An 18,510-nucleotide genomic window follows, 5' to 3' on the forward strand; every position below is an offset into this window, starting at 1 on the left:
TGGGGAGCTTGAAAGTTCCCCTTAATAGCAGCTGTAATTCCTAATTACTTTTAGTTTGTCTAGCCCACTTAGTTTAAAATGCAGTAAAGGGTGTCCACAGTTTTTAAACATGAACTGGCCCGAGTCTCCAAAGGAGGACTGCCTTCAGAGCAATTAGATGAGTGGGGTCCCATTTCCCTAAGTTCTCCCAGAAACCCAAGAAAGTTGGTAGAGTCTTTGCACAGATTCCAAAAGGAATAGTTCCCAGTTAGCTCAGTCTCCAAAAGAGAACCTAGCTACCACATGCTCCAGAAACAACTTGAGTACTAAGGATAAAGCCTTGTACCAGACAAATGAAATCTTTCCCCTTAAAGGACAAAGCCTTTCCAGAGCCTGAGTAAAGTTAGAGAGCTCAAAACACAAAAGAGTGGAGCTTGGCATCCAAGAGAACACTCTCCAAATTGAAAGCGGTCAGCGACTCAGCAGAGGGATAAGCACAGGCGACTTAGTGCAGGTCACCTCACTTGATTCTAGGAGCCAAGTCTCTCGGAGTTTGCCCCTTTGGACCCCACTTGTGCCACCAAATATGTCAACTTTAATCATATAATAGCCAGTTATTTTACCAGCAAAAGTGAATTTATTCTACAGTACCAGAGGAATTCCCCTTTATGGATCACATCCTTGTCGCGGCAAAGGGGCTTGTGTAACCCAGTGAAGCTATGAGCTGCACCTTGAAGGGCCACCCAGGATGGACGTGTCATAGTGGAGCGTTCTGACAAAACACGGTCCACTGAAAGAGGGAATGGTAAACCATTCTGGTATTCTTGCCATGAGAACCCCATGAATGGTATGAAAAGGCAAAAGGATATGACACTGGAAGATGAGCCCCCCAGGTTGGAAGATGTCCTGTATGCTACTCGGGAAGAGCAAAGGGCAAATACTAATAGCTCCAGAAAGAATGAAGCAGCTGTGCCAAAGTGGTAATGATGCCCAGTTGTGGATGTGTCTGGTGGTGAAAGTAAAGTCTGATGCTGTAAAGAACAGTATTGCATAGCAACCTGGATTATTAGGTCCATGAATCAAGGTAAAGTGAACATAGTCAAGCAGGATATGGCAAGAGTGGATATCAGCATCTTAGGAATCAGTGAACTAAAATGGACAGGAATGGGTGAATTTTTAATTCAGATGATCATTATATCTACTACTGTGGGCAAGAATCCCTTAGAGGAAATGTCCTTAGAGGATGTCCTCTAAGGACAAAAATCCCTTAGAGGAAAGCTCTCATAGTCAATAGAAGAGTCTGAAATGTACTACTTGGGTACAATCTCAAAAATGACAGAATGATCTTGATTAGTTTCCAAGGCAAAAACCATTCAACAACACAGTAACCCAAGACTATGGCCCAACCACTTATGTCAAAGAAGCTGAAGTTGACCAGTTCTATGAAGCCCTACAAGACCTTCTAGAAATAACACCGAAAAAGCATGTCCTTTTCATCACGGGATTGGAATGCAAAAGTAAGAAGTCAAGAGATACATGGAGTAACAGGCAAGTTTGGCCTTAGAGTACAAAATGAAGCGGGGCAAAGGCTAATGGAGTTCTGTCAAGGGAACACACTGGTCAGAGCAAATACCCTTTTCCAACAATACAAGGGACGACTCTACACATGGACATCACCAAATCATCAATACTGAAATCAGATTGATTATGTTTTTTGCAGCTGAAGAGGAAGAAGCTATATACAGTCAACAAAAACAAGATCTGGAGCTAACTGTGGCTTTTGCAACTCCTTATTGCAAAATTCAGGCTTAAACTGAAGAAAGTAAGGAAAAACACTAGGTCGTTCAGGTAGGACCTAAGTCAAATCCATTATGATTATACAGTGGAGGTGATGAATAGATTCAAGGAATTAGATCTCATAGACAGAGTGCCTGAAGAATTATGGAGAGAGATTCATAACATTGTACAGGAGGCAGTGACCAAAACCATCCCCAAGAAAAAGAAATGCAAGAAGGCAAAGTGGTTGTCTAAAGAAAGAAGAGAAGTGAAAAGCAAGGGAGAAAGGGAAAGATATGCTGAACTGAATGCAGAGTTCCAGAGAATAGCAAGGAGAGGTAAGAAGGTCTTCTTCAATGAACAATGCAAAGAAGTAGAGGAAAACTATAGAAAGGGAAAAACTAGAGATCTCTTCAAGATAATTGGAGACATCAAGGGAACATTTCATGCAAGGATGGGCACAATAAAGGACAGAAATGGTAAGGACCCAACAGAAGCAGAAGCAATTTTAAAAAGGTGGCAAGAATACACAGAAGAACTATACAAAAAAGGTCTTAATGACCCAGATAGCCACAATGGTGTCGTCACTCCCGTAGAGCCTGACATCCTGGAGTGTGAAGTCATGTGGGCCTTAGGAAGTTTTACTACAAAAAAAAGCTAGTGGAGGTAATGGAATTCTAGCTGAGCTATTTAAAATCCTAAAAGATGATGCTGTTAAAGTGCTGTACTCAATAGGCCAGCAAATTTGGGAAATTCAGCAGTGGCCACAGGCCTGGAAAATGTCAATTTTCATTCCAACCCCAAAGAAGGGCAGTGCCAAAGAATGTTCAAACTACCATACAGTTGCACTCATTTGCATGCTTAAGGTTATGCTCAAAATCCTTTAAGCTAGGCTTAAGCAGAATGTGAACTGAGAACTTCAGATGTACAAGCTGGATTTAGAAAAGCAGAGGAACCAGAGATCAAATGGCCTACATTCATTGGATCATATAGAAAACAATGGAATTCCAGAAAAACGTCTACTTCTGTTTCACATTGAATATGTGAAAGCCTTTGACTATGTGTATCACACAACAAACTGGAAAATTCTTTAAGAGATGGGAATACCAGACCACTTTATTGTCTCCTGAGAAACCTGTATGTGGATCAAGAAGCAACAATCAGAACCAGACGTGGAACAACTGGTTCTAAATTGGGAAAGGAGTATGACAAGGCTGTATATTGTCACCCTGTTTGTTTAACTTATATGCAGAGTACATCATGTGAAATGCTGGGCTGGTTGAATCACAATCTGGAATCAAGATTGCCAGGAGAAATATCAACAACCTCAGATCTGCAGATGATATCACTCTAATAGGTGAAAGCAAAGAGGAACTAAAGAGCCTCTTGATGAAGGTGGAAGAGGAGAGTGAAAAAGCTGACTTAAAACTCAGCACTCAAAAAACTAAGATCATGACATCTGCTCCCATCATTTCATGGCAAATAGAAGGGGAAAAGTAGAAGCAGTGATACATTTTGTTTTCTTGGGCTCCAAAATCACTGCAGATGGTGACAGCAGACATGGAATTAAAAGATGCTTGCTCCTTGCTATGACAAACCTAGACAGTGTGTTAAAAAGGAAAGACATCTCTTTGCCAGCAAAGGTCCATATAGTCAAAGCTATGGTTTTTCCAGTAGTCACGTATAGATGTGAGAGTTGGACCATAAGGAAGGCTGAGTATTGAAGAATTGATGTTTTCGAATTGTGATGCTGGACAAGATTCTTGAGAGTCCCTTGGACAACAAGAAGATCAAACCAGTCAATCTAAGGGAAATCAACCCTAAATACTCATTGGAAGGACTATTACTGAAACTGCAGCTTCAATATTTTGGCCAACTAATGCAAAGAGCTGACTCACTGGAAAAGACATTGAAGCTGGGATAGATTGAGGGCAGGAGGAAAAGGAGGCGACAGAGGATGATGATTGGATAGCATCACCAACTCAATGGACATGAATTTGAGGAAACTCTGGGAGATAGTGAAGGACAGGAAGGCCTGGCATGCTGCAGTTCGTGGTATTGCGAAGAGTTGGACATAACTTAGTGGCTGAACAACAAGAACCAGAGGAATTGCTGTTCGGGAAACGCAATCTATGGCAAACCATAGGCAAATCCAGAGAACAAGAAAGAGTAACCTGCTTTTTTAGAGGAAGGGGAACTTGCTTTTATTGGGGAAGCTGGGTGGAAATTTGGGAGTTGTTGCTGTGATAACCAGAGAGTCCATTGGAGGAAGCTGGGAGTCCAGAGTATAGCGGCTTTTCATTGGTTGTACTGCTACAGTCTCTGATCGGCTGGGCTATCATGGGGTGGAGAGTTTTCTTCTTCCTTCTGGGTAGTAGAGGCACCTTTCTGTTGGAGATCTGGTGTAATCTCTTCCCATTTGAAATAATTGAGGCTGCATGGCAGATTTGTGACCCCATGGACTGTAGCCTGCCAGGCTCCTCTATCCATGGGATTCTCCAGGCAAGAATATCGGAGGGGGTTGCCATTTTCTCCTTCAGGAGAGCTTTCTGGCCCAGGGATGGAACCCACGGTCTCTCGTCTCCTGCATTCGCAGGTGGGTTCTTTACCACTAAGCTACCAGGAAAGCCCTTCAATTTGAGCAGGATTCTTTAATTCCACAATTCATTCATCAGTTGAAAAGACATTTAGATTCCTTTCTCTTTTTTGGCTATTGTGAATAACACTGCTTTAAACATTCATATTCAAGTTCTTGTGTGGACATAAAACTTTTATTTCTCTTTGGTTTATGTATACCTAGCAGTAGAATTGTTGAGCCATATGGTAACTCTATATTTGCCCTATATTTGTTCCTATATTTGAGATACTCCCAGGCTGTTTTCCAAACTTGCTTTACCATTTTACATTCCCATTAGTAATGTACTCCATTTCTCCCCATGCCTTCCACTCTTAGTATTTAAGATGAATGACAGTGATGTCAACCACTTGCTTTTCATTTCTCAATTATGGTATTGAGAAATAATACAAAATAGAAATAATGTAAAATATTAGGTATACAGTTTTTTTCATGACAAAATATAAAAACTTTACCAAGCAACCTTTCACTTTATTTCTTTCCTTTGTCTTAACTAAGTGATCTCTTGGGAATGGAATGGCACCATGCTCTTAATGACAGCCTATCAAATATATCTTTTTTCCATATGAAGGAAAGAATGTCATACAGCAAATGACTTAATAGTCTTATCCTGTCCAAAGGTCTGTGGCATGTAGGAATATTGTAGGCCCGCTTTCATAGAGAATCGTGGTTTTTTTATTATTTGGACTTCAAAAATTGTATTGGATTGTAAAGCAAATCCCAGACATCAGGTCATTTTACCCATAAGTATTTCGGTATCATCTCGAACAGTAAAGGACTTTAACAAAAGATAGCCAGTATGTTATTATCTCACATTAGCTATTTGTTGTCCAGTTGCTCAGTCATGTCTGACTCTGTGACCCCATGGACTGCAGCACGCCAGGCTTCCCTGTCCTTCACCACCTCCTGGAACTTTGCTCAAGCTCATGTCCATTGAGTCAGTGATGCTGTCCAACCATTTCATCCTCTGTCATCCCCTTCTCCTCCTACCTTCAATCTTTCCCAGCATCAGGGTCTTTTCTAATGAGTCAACTCTTCTCATTAGGTGGTCAAAGTATTGGAGCTTCAGCTTCAGCATCAGTCCTTGCAATGAATATTCAGAGTTGATTTTGTTTAGGATTGACTGGTTTGATCTCCTTGTAGTTCAAGGGATTCTCAAGAGTTTTCTCCAACACCACAGTTCAAAAGCATCAATTCTTCAATGCTCAGCCTTCTTTATGGTCCAACTCTCACATCCATACATGACTACTGGAAAAACTATAGCTTTGACTATATGGACCTTTGTCAGCACATTAACTATAATTCCTTAATTTTTTCCAATACCCATTTATATTTATATATCCCTAATTATTTTAAATTTGCATTTCCACGGGTTTTTTTTTTTTTTTTAATCTGAGTCCAAACAAGGTTCACAGATTTGGTTGTTTTATCTTTTAATTGTTTTTTATTCTAGACTAATTATTTTTTATAGATCATATTTAGATAAGTAAGATAATCACAAAATAATATAAAACAGTATTTAGTAAAGGATTTAGTATTTAGTAGGATATGATCAAATATGAGGCATCTAGGTTTTTAGTAAGGGCTTCCCTCATAGCTCAGTTGGTAAAGAATCTGCCTGCAGTGCAGGAGACCTGTGTTCGATCCCTGGGTTGGGAAGATCCTCAGAGAAGGAAATGGCAACCCACTCCAGTATTATTGCCTGGAGAATCCCATGGACAGAGGAGCCTGAGAGACTCCAATCCATGGGGTCGCGAGAGTCGGACGTGACTTAGCGACTAAAGACAGACAGAGGTTTCTAATATACTCTTCATTGACCCTGTTGGTAGATATATGATATATGGGTTAGAGAACCAGATTGACTAAATTTGAAGCTCCCGCCCTACCACCACAGGTTTTGTAATCTTTTGCAAGTGAATTTAATATTTGTTTTTATTAAAGTTATACATGTGCATAGTTCAAAAAGACAATTCTACAAGACTTGTTACCAACAAAAATGAACAAGAAAATCACTGCCTCATTACCACCAGTACTTGATTTCCTACCTCCAAGAAGCAGTTGTTTTCAACTCTTTTAACCTAATTTGTTTGTTTGCCTCCAGATCTCAAGGCAACCTAGTTATATTGCCATTCTTGATATTTCCTTTTAAAATTTTAATTTAATTAAAAATTTATTTTATTGAAGTATAGTTGATTCATTTTTGATATTTATGTTTTGAGTATTAACTATTTCTGTGGGCTCCCAGGTGGAGCTAGCAGTAAAGAATCCACCTGCTAATGCAGGAGATGTAAAGAGATGAATGTTCAATTCCTGGGTTGGGAAGATCCTCTGGAGGAGAACATGGCAACCCACTCCAGTATTCTTGCTTAGAAAATCCCACGGACAGAGGAGCCTGGTGGGCTGCAGTCCATAGGGCTGCAAAGGATTGGACGTTACTGAAGCAACTTGGCACACATCCATTTCTCTAATGGAAGATGAAGGTTTAGTTCTCTATCACACTCACTGCAGTCTCCCAAAGTGGCACAGTGGTAAAGAATGTGCCTGCCAATGCAAGAGACACAGGAAACATGGGTTTGATCCCTTGATTGGGAAGATCTGCTGGAAGAGGAAATGGCAATCCACTCCAGTATTCTTTCCTGGGCAATTCCATGGACAGAGGAGCCTGGTGGACTACAGTCCATGGGGGCACAAAGTGTCAGACATGACTGAGCAACTGAACGCACACACGGGCACACTGACTGCTCCTCTACTACAGATACCAAGTCCGTATTTCCATTCTCCTAAGATAGTTAGAAAAGCATTCAGTCTAAATAGTATAGCCATGAAGATGCTATTCATAGGTACCATGATTACTGTCTTTTCAGAGAACACTTTATTTTTCCTGAAGTCAGAAACATTCATGCTTTATATTTTGCTTAGTTTTCTATGTATTGATCAATAATTCAACTCTGCACCCTTCCTCAGTTGTATAAATCTGCTCTCCATATGTCCAAACACATTAGATAGTCTATTAGTTTCATTGTCTTGAAGAAATCTCTCTAGGGGCCTTGTGACTTGCACTGCTCTGGACTATTTTCTATCTATCCCTGCTGCCCTGCATGACCTTGGAGTCTCCCTCACCATCCTTCTTTTTTGGTATATTTCATTTCCTGGAGTCCATTTAAAAAATTTTTTTATTCTTCACTTACTAGAACACATTCTCTAATAATATCCTGAGAAAGGATGCATGAGAAATAAATTTTTGAGACTTTGCCCATATGAAAGTGTCTTTATTCTAACTTCATATTTAATTGATAGTCTGGCTGGGTATAGAATTCTTGGTTGGAAATTATTTTCCTCAGAATTTTGAAGATGTTGCAGCACTATATTTAGGCTTTCAGTGCTTTTCTTGAGAGATCTGAAGCCACTTTGATTTTTAAATTACTTTTATAAAATCTCTTTGCTGTTATTCTCTCTGGAAATTTGAGTGTTCTGAAATTTCATGATCACAGACTTGTTGGAGGGCTATTTTTATTTTGTGCTGTACACTCAGAGGGCCCCTTTAGGTTAAAAAAACTCAAGTTCTTTGGTTATGGGGAAATATTATTTAATTATTTCTTTGAGTATTTTCTCCCTTCTATTAAATATTTCCTTCTGTTAGAACTTCATAATTCAATTGTTGTGTTACCTAAACTGTTGCTCTAATTAAATAAACAAAACAAAAACAAAAAACAAAAAACTTTTGTCTCCCACATTCTATCTTTGTCTTTTGTACTACATTTCCTTGACTTATTTTATAATCCTTTCTATTTCTGCTATTATGTTTTTAATTTCCAAGAGTTATTTTTTGTTTTAATTCACTGAATGTACCTTTCTTTTAGAAATGGCATCTATTTCCTGAATAAAATATTTTCTCTTTGCAGATTTTAATGATTTTTAAAAAATTTTCACTGTCATCTGTGTTTTCTCTTTTTCCACATTGCATTTATTTTGCATTTGTTTTGGTCTCTATCATATTAGATACTTTCTTCTAATGCCTTGTGGTCTTGGCTGTCAGCCTACACTTAAGAGGGAGGTTTCTTCTTTTTAATATCATCTTCTCTCATACTTCTAGTGGTACCTGGTGCTGCCAGTGATTGGGCCTTTGGGGAATTCTGTGGTATATTTTAGGATATATTTCAGCTTTTCCCACTACTACTGTAGGATTCGCCTTTCCTGGTTTTGCTGGGTAAGTTCCACTTATTTATCTGCTTTCCAAAACTTCTGTTGCTGATGTCTCTTCTCCATTCTCTGTTCCTGTGTACTTCTGATTTATAACAAACAAATGACCTTTTCTGTCATTTGGAGGGGTTTGGAAGGGAGCGAGGTGTATGTGTAATCTACATCAAGGTTCAGCAAACTATGGTTTATGCACTAAAACCAGCTCTTCCCTATTTCTAGGGCACCACGACCAACACTTTCCCAGGTCCCTGAAGTTCCAAACTTCATCCTAGCTTCTCACTCTCAGTCTTAACACACACCTAATACCATTTTCAACCCACCTTCTATTGCACCAACAGGTGTTTGTAAGTGGTGCCACCCTTTCCCCCTTACCCCACCTCTTAGAGGGCAGTTGGTAGTATAAATCTAGCTACTCTCAGACTTCCTGGTCTCCCTGTGGGTGCTGATGCCCCCCGGGGGTGTCCTGCCCCTGATCCTCAGCCAAGTGCCTTTTGTCTCCTGGATGACATAGCAATTTCTTCTGCAATTTCATGGTGACTCACTTTTTAAAAATAGTCTTTGATGTGTCAAAGCCTTTTTTGAAAGTTTGAACAGGTTGTATTGACTAGTTCTCTTTTAGTCACATGCATTTTTACCTTCTAAAAGAAACCCTAATATATTATTTAGGTACAATTTTACCTTCCTGAAACCACACACCCCTTACTTTCCATGCTTCAATGCCTCTCCTTCAGTGTTCTCACATGACCAGCACAGCCTGTCCCGTGAGTTTATCTCACACCAGCTCAAATACCCGCTCCTTCAAGTCTTCCCAGCTTCTCCCAGAAAAAATTCTCCCTCTTGCCTCTTAACTCCTAGGGCGACTTCTCTAGAGGCTTGTAATATAGTTAATTATATCTTTGTATTCTCCTTCTGATGGTTCATAAATTCTTTCATGTCAGGAACCTTGTCTAATCTTTCCATACAGTCTCTTGAGTTTGGAAGAACTCTGTATATGTTTGATAAATTAATGACATAAACCTGGGGAGAGACTTCTTGAAATAAGTCTACTAAGTCAACAGCCTCCACTTAACCCACTCGTAGTTCAGTCCCACTAAAGTTACAAATGCCTTCCCAGTGAGTGATTCTTCAGTATCTTTTCATTCATCAGCTTCTTCCTCCTCTTTGTCACATTTCAGTTCAGTTCAGTCGCTCAGTCGTGTCTGACTTTTTGCGACCCCATGAATCACAGCACGCCAGGCCTCCCTGTCCATCACCAACTCCCAGAGTTCACCCAGACTCACGTCCATCGAGTCAGTGATGCCATCCAGCCATCTCATCCTCTGTCGTCCCCTTCTCCTCCTGCCCCCAATCCCTCCCAGCATCAGAGTCTTTTCCAATGAGTCAACTCTTCACATGAGGTGGCCAAAGTACTGGCGTTTCAGCTTTAGCATCATTCCCTCCAAAGAAACCCCAGGGCTGATCTCCTTCAGAATAGACTGGTTGGACCTCCTTTAGATACTCCTTTTTACCGACAATTCTTACCTCCTCTGGCTTCCTATGTCCTGCTACTCCTATCTCTAATTATTTTACTCATGTCTCTTCCATGTACCACACTCTTCTAAATCAATGCTTGTGTTTCGTTTTCTGTCCTTGGGCTTTTTTTCCCTCTATGTGTCTTCAGGAATCTCATTTCTCTATGTATCTCAGGAATCTTCAGAACTCATGTTATGTTTGTTTGGGGTTAGGGTTGAAAGGGAGTAAATCGAGGGGCTCAGACTAGGAGTTAGAGTTCCTCAGAATCTAAGCAGTGGAGAGAGTAGAACAAGATACAGATAGGCATATGGCTATTGAAGTATCAGTTTTGCTGATGGAACAGTAAATACCCAAAATTGAGAGCTCTTTCTTTCTTTTTTTTTTTTTATTCTTAAATTTAATAATTTTAAAACATGTGTTCCCCATCCTGAACCCTCCTCCCTCCTCCCTCCCCATACCATCCCTCTGGGTCATCCCAGTGCACCAGCCCCAAGCATCCAGCATCGTGCATTGAACCTGGACTGGCATCTCGTTTCATACATGACATTTCACATGTTTCAATGCCATTCTCCCAAATCTTCCCACCCTCTCCCTCTCCCACAGAGTCCATAAGCCTGTTCTATACATCAGTGCCCACTGATGTATAGGGTGCCCACTTTCACCATTACTATTCAACATAGTTTTGGAAGTTTTGGCCACAGCAATCAGAGCAGAAAAAGAAATAAAAGGAATCCAAATTGGAAAAGAAGAAGTAAAACTCTCACTATTTGCAGATGACATGATCCTCTACATAGAAAACCCTAAAGACTCCACCAGAAAATTACTAGAACTAATCAATGATTATAGTAAAGTTGCAGGATATAAAATCAACACACAGAAATCCCTTGCATTCCTATACACTAATAATGAGAAAACAGAAAGAGAAATTAAGGAAACAATTCCATTCACCATTGCAACGGAAAGAATAAAATACTTAGGAATATATCTACCTAAAGAAACTAAAGACCTATATATAGAAAACTATAAAACACTAGTGAAAGAAATCAAAGAGGACACTAATAGATGGAGAAATATACCATGTTCATGGATTGGAAGAATCAATATAGTGAAAATGAGTATACTACCCAAAGCAATTTATAGATTCAATGCAATCCCTATCAAGCTACCAACAGTATTCTTCACAGAGCTAGAACAAATATTTCACAATTTGTATGGAAATACAAAAAACCTCAAATAGCCAAAGCGATCTTGAGAAAGAAAAATGGAACTGGAGGAATCAACCTACCTGACTTCAGGCTCTACTACAAAGCCACAGTTATCAAGACAGTATGGTACTGGCACAAAGACAGAAATATAGATCAATGGAACAAAATAGAAAGCCCAGAGATAAATCCACACACATATGGACACCTTATCTTTGACAAAGGAGGCAAGAATATACAATGGATTAAAGACAATCTCTTTAACAAGTGGTGCTGGGAAATCTGGTCAACCACTTGTAAAAGAATGAAACTAGAACACTTTCTAACACCATATACAAAAATAAACTCAAAATGGATTAAAGATCTCAACGTAAGACCAGAAACTATAAAACTCCTAGAGGAGAACATAGGCAAAACACTCTCTGACATACATCACAGCAGGATCCTCTATGACCCACCTCCCAGAATATTGGAAATAAAAGCAAAAATAAACAAATGGGACCTAATTAAACTTAAAAGCTTCTGCACATCAAAGGAAACTATTAGCAAAGTGAAAAGACAGCCTTCAGAATGGGAGAAAATAATAGCAAATGAAGCAACCGACAAACAACTAATCTCAAAAATATACAAGCAACTCCTTCAACTCAACTCCAGAAAAATAAATGACCCAATCAAAAAATGGGCCAAAGATCTAAATAGACATTTCTCCAAAGAAGACATACAGATGGCTAACAAACACATGAAAAGATGCTCAACATCACTCATTATCAGAGAAATGCAAATCAAAACCATTATGAGATATCATTTCACACCAGTCAGAATGGCTGCGACCCAAAAGTCTACAAATAATAAATGCTGGAGAGGGTGTGGAGAAAAGGGAACCCTCTTACACTGTTGGTGGGAATGCAAAGTAGTACAGCCACTATGGAGAACAGTGTGGAGATTCCTTAAAAAACTGGAAATAGAACTGCCTTATGATCCAGCAATCCCACTGCTGGGCATACACACTGAGGAAACCAGAAGGGAAAGAGACACGTGTACCCCAATGTTCATCACAGCACTGTTTATAATAGCCAGGACATGGAAGCAACCTAGATGTCCATCAGCAGATGAATGGATAAGAAAGCTGTGGTACATATACACAATGGAGTATTACTCAGCCATTAAAAAGAATACATTTGAATCAGTTCTAATGAGGTGGATGAAACTGGAGCCTATTATACAGAGTGAAGTAAGCCAGAAGGAAAAACACCAATACAGTATACTAACGCATATATATGGAATTTAGAAAGATGGTAACGATAACCCTGTATACGAGACAGCAAAAGAGAGCTCTTTCATGAAGTTAGATTGGAAAACACAGATTAGACCCAATGTCCAAGAGGGGCCTTCTACTTCTTCTGAGATTTAGACTGTCAGGATGAGTTGTGCTTGGAGCAGGTTATTGGGAAGGAAGTGCTACAGGATATTAAAGCATGCAGGCTGGAAGGTAAAGGAAGTGAGTCCACTCAAACTATAGACAGCTCCAAGATAGCAAGAGACTTGAAAATGAGAATCTTAATTATAGGCCAAGTCCCTAGGAACTAAAAGCTAAATCTCAAGGTCTCATGGAAAGATGATGCATGGGATAGCTGACTGCACCAAAAGAATATTCTGCATCCAAGGCAGCTCTGGTGTCTTGTCCTCAACAACAGGGTTGTGGCTCTTCACTGTTGAAGAGTTGATGCTCTGCCACTAACATGGGCCCTAAGGCTCAGCATCAAGTGCAGTCCATAGCCTCCCAGCCTCTGTTCTTATTTGCTTGTTTGCTTGTATTTCCTGCCAACAGCCCCAGCTCTGTGCATCCCAACTCAAGTCTGTAAAAGGTAGAACCTGTCTGCATTTTAGATGGATGATCAGTCTATGGATTGCCTTCTCGTGGATCAGGTGCTCACCTGTGGTCCGGTTGTCTGACCAGAGGGGAGGCAGGGTCATGTGGCTTAGATGCAGGCTACTCTCATTTAAGCAAAGAGCAGCATCTATATGCCCAAGCCCAGAATATAGATATATATAATCCTCCTTCTTCTTAATCTCTTACTCATGTCCCACAAGTCACTAGCCTTATAAATGTTCCCTTTTAAACATTATTAGCATCCATTGGCTTTTGTTTTTTAATTTTGTTGCCACTGCCTTGGTTCAGGCCACCATCATTTCTCATCTGGAATGTTGCGTTCTTTTCTACCAGTCCTCTGGCCTTCAGTCTCTCTTTCTGTCTCTCCAATCTACCTTTTACTGTGTTGCCAGAACAGTCAGTTTAGTTGCTGCATAGCAGTGAACATTTATGTTTAAGAATATAAATCAGCACGCATGTACACCCATGGCAGATTCATGTTGATGTATAGCAAAACCAATACAATATTGTAAAGTTATTAGCCTCCAATTAAAATAAATAATTTTCAATTAAAAAAAAATAAAATAAAAAAAGAATATAAATCAGATCAGTTTCTCCCCTAGTTTTAAGCGGGGCTTCTCCCTGCTATTGAAATATAGTACAGATGTCTCGCTGTGGCCTCTTACATAAGGGCTCCTACAGATTTGGCTCCTGTCTTCCTCTCTGACCCCATGTCACACCCCCCTTGTGTTCTTCATGCTCTGTGTTCCAGCAACACTGGCCTTCTCTCTGTTTCTTAAATGCACCAAGATTGCTGTACTTTCTTTCCTTCCACCTGGAACTCTTTTTCCTTTGGTCTTTTCTTGGTGGATTCCTGCCTTCCAGTCTCAGTCATATGTCGCCTCCTCAGAGAAGTCTTCCCAAAACACCCAATCTAGCATTGCCTGTACTTCCACCTGTGATCACTATTACATCATTGGGTATTCTTCATGCCACTTATCACTGTCAGACATTATTGTGTTCATTTATTTACTGTTTTTTTTCAATCTCCCTGATTAAAATATAAATTCCTTGAGAATAGGAGCATTTTTGTTCTTCTTTATTATTGTATCCCTAAGTCTGGTGTATCGTAGTTGCTTAATTAATATGTTGAATTAATGAACAATGAAATATCCCCCTTATTTCCATACCTATTCATTATACTTAGCTTCCCCCCTTCAGCTTTCAGTTCAGTTCAGTCACTCAGTCGTGTCTGACTCTTTGCGACCCCATGGACTGCAGCACGCCAGGCCTCCTCCCAGACCATCTCCTGGAGCTTGCTCAGACTCATGTCCATCGAGTCAGTGATGCCATCCAACCATCTCATCCTCTGTCATCCCCTTCTCCTCCTGCCTTCAATCTTTCCCAGCATCAGGGTCTTTTCAAATGAGTCAGTTCTTTGCATCAGATGCCCAATGTATTGGAGCTTCAGCTTCAGTATCTGTCCTTCCAATGAATATTCAGGACTGATTTCCTTTAGGATAGACAGGTTTGATCTCCTTGCAGTCCAAGGGACTCTCAAGAGTCTTCTCCAATACCACAGTTCAAAAGCATCAATTCTTTGGCACTCAGCCTTCTTTATGGTCCAACTCTTACATCCATACATGACTACATCCATAGCCATGACTAGATGGGCCTTTGTCAGCAAAATAATGTCTCAGCTTTATTGAGTTATTATTGACAAATAGTTGTTGTGTAAGTTTAAGGTGTACAATGTAATTGTTTGAAAGACATATATAATGTGAAATAATGACTACAAAAAGGCTAGTTAGCACATCCATCACCTCACGTAGTTACCTTTTTGCATGTATGTGTGTGATGATAACATTTAACATCCACTGTCTCAACAAACTTCAAGTATACAGTATGGTATTGTTAACTATATAATGCTTAGCTTTATATATGTTTTTATTTTACCTGTTAGGTTGTAAGCTACTTGACAGAACAGTTTGGTTTTTTTTTTCCCCATTCATTCTTCCATCTCTAGGGCTTACCTGTGGTGGCTAGCAGAATATATGTGCTGAGTGTGTGCCATGACAGGTAGTACCCAAAACATAGCTTATTCACCACATAATATGACTTTTGGAAGCCTCTCCAGTGACTGGAAAGACTGGGCCCTGTTCTCTATCCTCTCTTTATATTCTTTTTATCCACTTCAGAAACCAGACACAGGAAACATCTGACCATAATAAAAGGTTTCTAGTCAATTCCTCACTGAACAAAGTCATGTGTAGCGATGCTCTGTTGTGCTTTGGTCTGGAATTCTGTTTGGTCACTTGTGTAGCGCACCACATGGCTGCCTCTGGCCTCAGAGCCAGGAACAGCTGGAGCCCAGGCTGCTTGAAATAAAAATGACGTATTTGTTAGCCTGAGAGGGGGAAGTCTGGATGTTCTTGCTCTGCTTCTTGCAAAACAAACTTTTCAATTTGTTGAATACTGAATTTTCCCTTTAGCTGTCAAAGTGGTTTATAGCTCAAATGATCTTACATCCTTCAGAATAAACACAAAAAAATGAATGGCCAAACTGATTCTCAAATCTCTGCCTTAAATGCTCAAAGCAATATCCATCCAAATTACACAAAACATGATATATGTCCCTGACTTCCTCCTGAAGTTTCTGCCCGCTCACTTGCATCTTCTGCAGTTTAAAGACACACGGTCTTGGGAGCATTCCACCACCACTGGAAATAATATTTACAAAAACTCTTTCTTTCCAGTAAGACTGTTATCTGTTTGGTGCTTGCTTCTTGCACATCTTTATCATGCTTTACTTCTAAGTGCCAATTAACATCTCTGCTTCCTTGGCTAGAAGGGAAAGACCAGCTCCTATCTGCTGGATAGGATAGATCAGATAGGATAGATTAGATAGACCAGCTCATATCTCTAGTATCACCAGCCCTGGCGCATAATAGGCCACTGATAATAGTTGTGAGAAGGAATGAAGAAGGAAAGAATTTTTTCAAAGCTGGTCTATTTAGGAATTGAGGTTACTGAGGTATAAGGAAAGGGAAAAGCCAAATAGCTTGTCAGCACATATAGTGAATCAGGAAGGCGATCAAGAACCTGCCATCCTTTTGCATTGGTACCAATGAGTTAGAGGTTAAAATCCTAGAGCTGGATTAGAAAGTTTTTTCCTAACTTTTTTTTCCCTCTGATAATACAAGTTACATGTTCACTATAGAAAATTTTCAAAACTGCAGGAATAAATATCATCTATAATTCTTTCACCCAGAGACAACCATTGTTCACATTTAGGTTTCTTTTTTTTTTTTTCCTTTTACTCTTAAAGTTTTAGTCTTTTAGTTAACGTGTAGCCTTTTTTCTTTTAGAAAAAGATTGAAAACTTTGAAAGAGATTATTTCAGAACTGCTTGTGTGTACAAAGATGGTAAATTGCAATTGGAAAAGTACCTGTCAACTGCAATAAAAATTTGAGATGGTGTTGCTGTTGCTCATCTGGGCAGTCAGCTTCTCAGAAAGGCTTTGCTAATCTCCTCCAGGTGACTGTGATCCCTCACCTAGAAGGCGCCTGGGGCCCTTTCCTTATTCCCCCTGCACTGCTTCGTGGGAATGCTTTCATCTTCCAAGGATGAGGCTGGGCTTCAACCTCTGAATCTTTCTGCTACAAGGACATTTCAAGGTTGACTTGAATTGAATGAGAATCTCTGTGCAGAATAGATCTCTCCCCACACCAGTTTGTGAAATATCACTCAGATACCATCACCTTTGAAAGGAAGCGAAGCCATTTACTAGTTTATTCCTTTGTTTAATGAGCATGTTGACCACTTTCTGTGCGTCAGTCAGTGCACTTGACATCAAAGCCTCAAAATAAATAGACAGTCCTTGTCCTCAGGGGACATGCAGTTTAATGAGAGAAGAGCAAGAGTAAAAACAGGATTATAATGCACTATGACAAATGCCGTAATAGCCGTGCAGGCCTAAAGAGAAGGGGCAAATTGACCAGAGAAGGCTTTAAGAAGAGGAGATGATCTCTTTGGGTCTTAATAGAAAAGTGGGAGATTTTCTATGCAAGCAGGTAGAGAAAACAGTATGTCAGATGTCTGAAAACATGAAGGTGAAGATCTTTTTGGGAAAATAGAAACAGTTTAGCATATCTGGAACATGGGATATATTACAGGTCATAAATGAGCCAGAATGGTAAAGACCGTGAAGGTCAGAGCTTGAACTTTATCTTTCAGGCTAGAGGAAGCCACTGAAGCATTTTAATCAAGAGCAAAGAGGTGGTCAGGTATACTTTTTAGAAAAGTCATGCAGCAGTATAAAAGATGATGGAAGTAGGCTAAGTTGGAGTTTAAGTGTGGATAAGGAGGCTATCAGAACACTCCCAGAAAAAGAAGGATAGGCAGATATCCACAAAAGGCAAAGAACCTGCCTTCCAGTGTAGGAGACGTAAGAGACACAGGTTCAGTGCCTGGGTCAGGGAAGATCCCCTGGAGGAGAGCACGGAAACTGCAGTATTCTTGCCTGGAGAATTCCCATGGACAGAGGAGCCTAGTAGGCTACAGTCCATAGGGTGGCAAAGAGTTGGACATGACTAAGTGACTGAGCATGCACCAGCTGTTATTCTGGTAACATGTCAGTGAACAAAGCATCCATAGTATCTGTCTGTATGGAGCTTATAGTCTAGCAGTGGGACAGATGTAACTTCCAGTTTTGATAACTCTTGTGTCAGATATCCATGTACAGTACAAAGAAAATGATGTATACCTGAGATCTGAAGGGTCCTGCTGGGGTGGGATGCTCCCTGGGGTGCAGATGCTGTTCCTATAGGCAGCCAGCTAGTATTCCTTTGTAGTGAGTGAGCCTTTTGAATATGATCCTTTTTGAGTCTGGAGTCTCTGGGGTTATGTTGGGCCTTAAATTGTCTTGGTGTCCCTTGTATTAATAATTTGCATTTATTGAGCTGTGTGTTGGCTTTATGCCATCATTTGTATTGGCTCCTGTTGTAGGAAACAGCCATAAAAGATTCACAGTTATTTATCATATAATAGAAATGTAGAAGTTAACAGTCTTCAACATGGTGCAGCATCTCCATTTATTAAGACCTACAAGAGGAATTGCTTTCTGATCACTATACAGTATTTGCTTTTCTACTTCTGGTTGCTCTGAGGCACCCTGTCCAATCCTGCTTCAGGTCTCCACACAGGACACCCTCTGCCTGGAATGCCCCTTCCCTTCTTGTCGGGTTTAACCTCTACGTATCCTACATATCCATCAGCTTGTAGTTCAGGTTTCACTTCTTTAGGGAAGCCTTGCCTAACCAATATACACTCCCCT

The 18,510-nt window shown here is 40.1% G+C and overlaps 1 protein-coding gene across 18 annotated transcripts in view; it reads left to right on the plus strand.

Annotated features, from left to right (window-relative positions):
- ST3GAL3 (ST3 beta-galactoside alpha-2,3-sialyltransferase 3) overlaps positions 1-18,510 on the plus strand; it is a 215,468-nt gene that overhangs the window by 74,659 nt on the left and 122,299 nt on the right. The gene's annotated exons all lie outside the window — the stretch shown is intronic.

This window comes from Bos grunniens, chromosome 3 (assembly GCF_055505025.1).
Source record: "Bos grunniens cultivar Pamir isolate PY7600 chromosome 3, Bosgru_T2T1.0, whole genome shotgun sequence".
NCBI classification, from domain to species: Eukaryota; Metazoa; Chordata; class Mammalia; order Artiodactyla; family Bovidae; genus Bos; species Bos grunniens.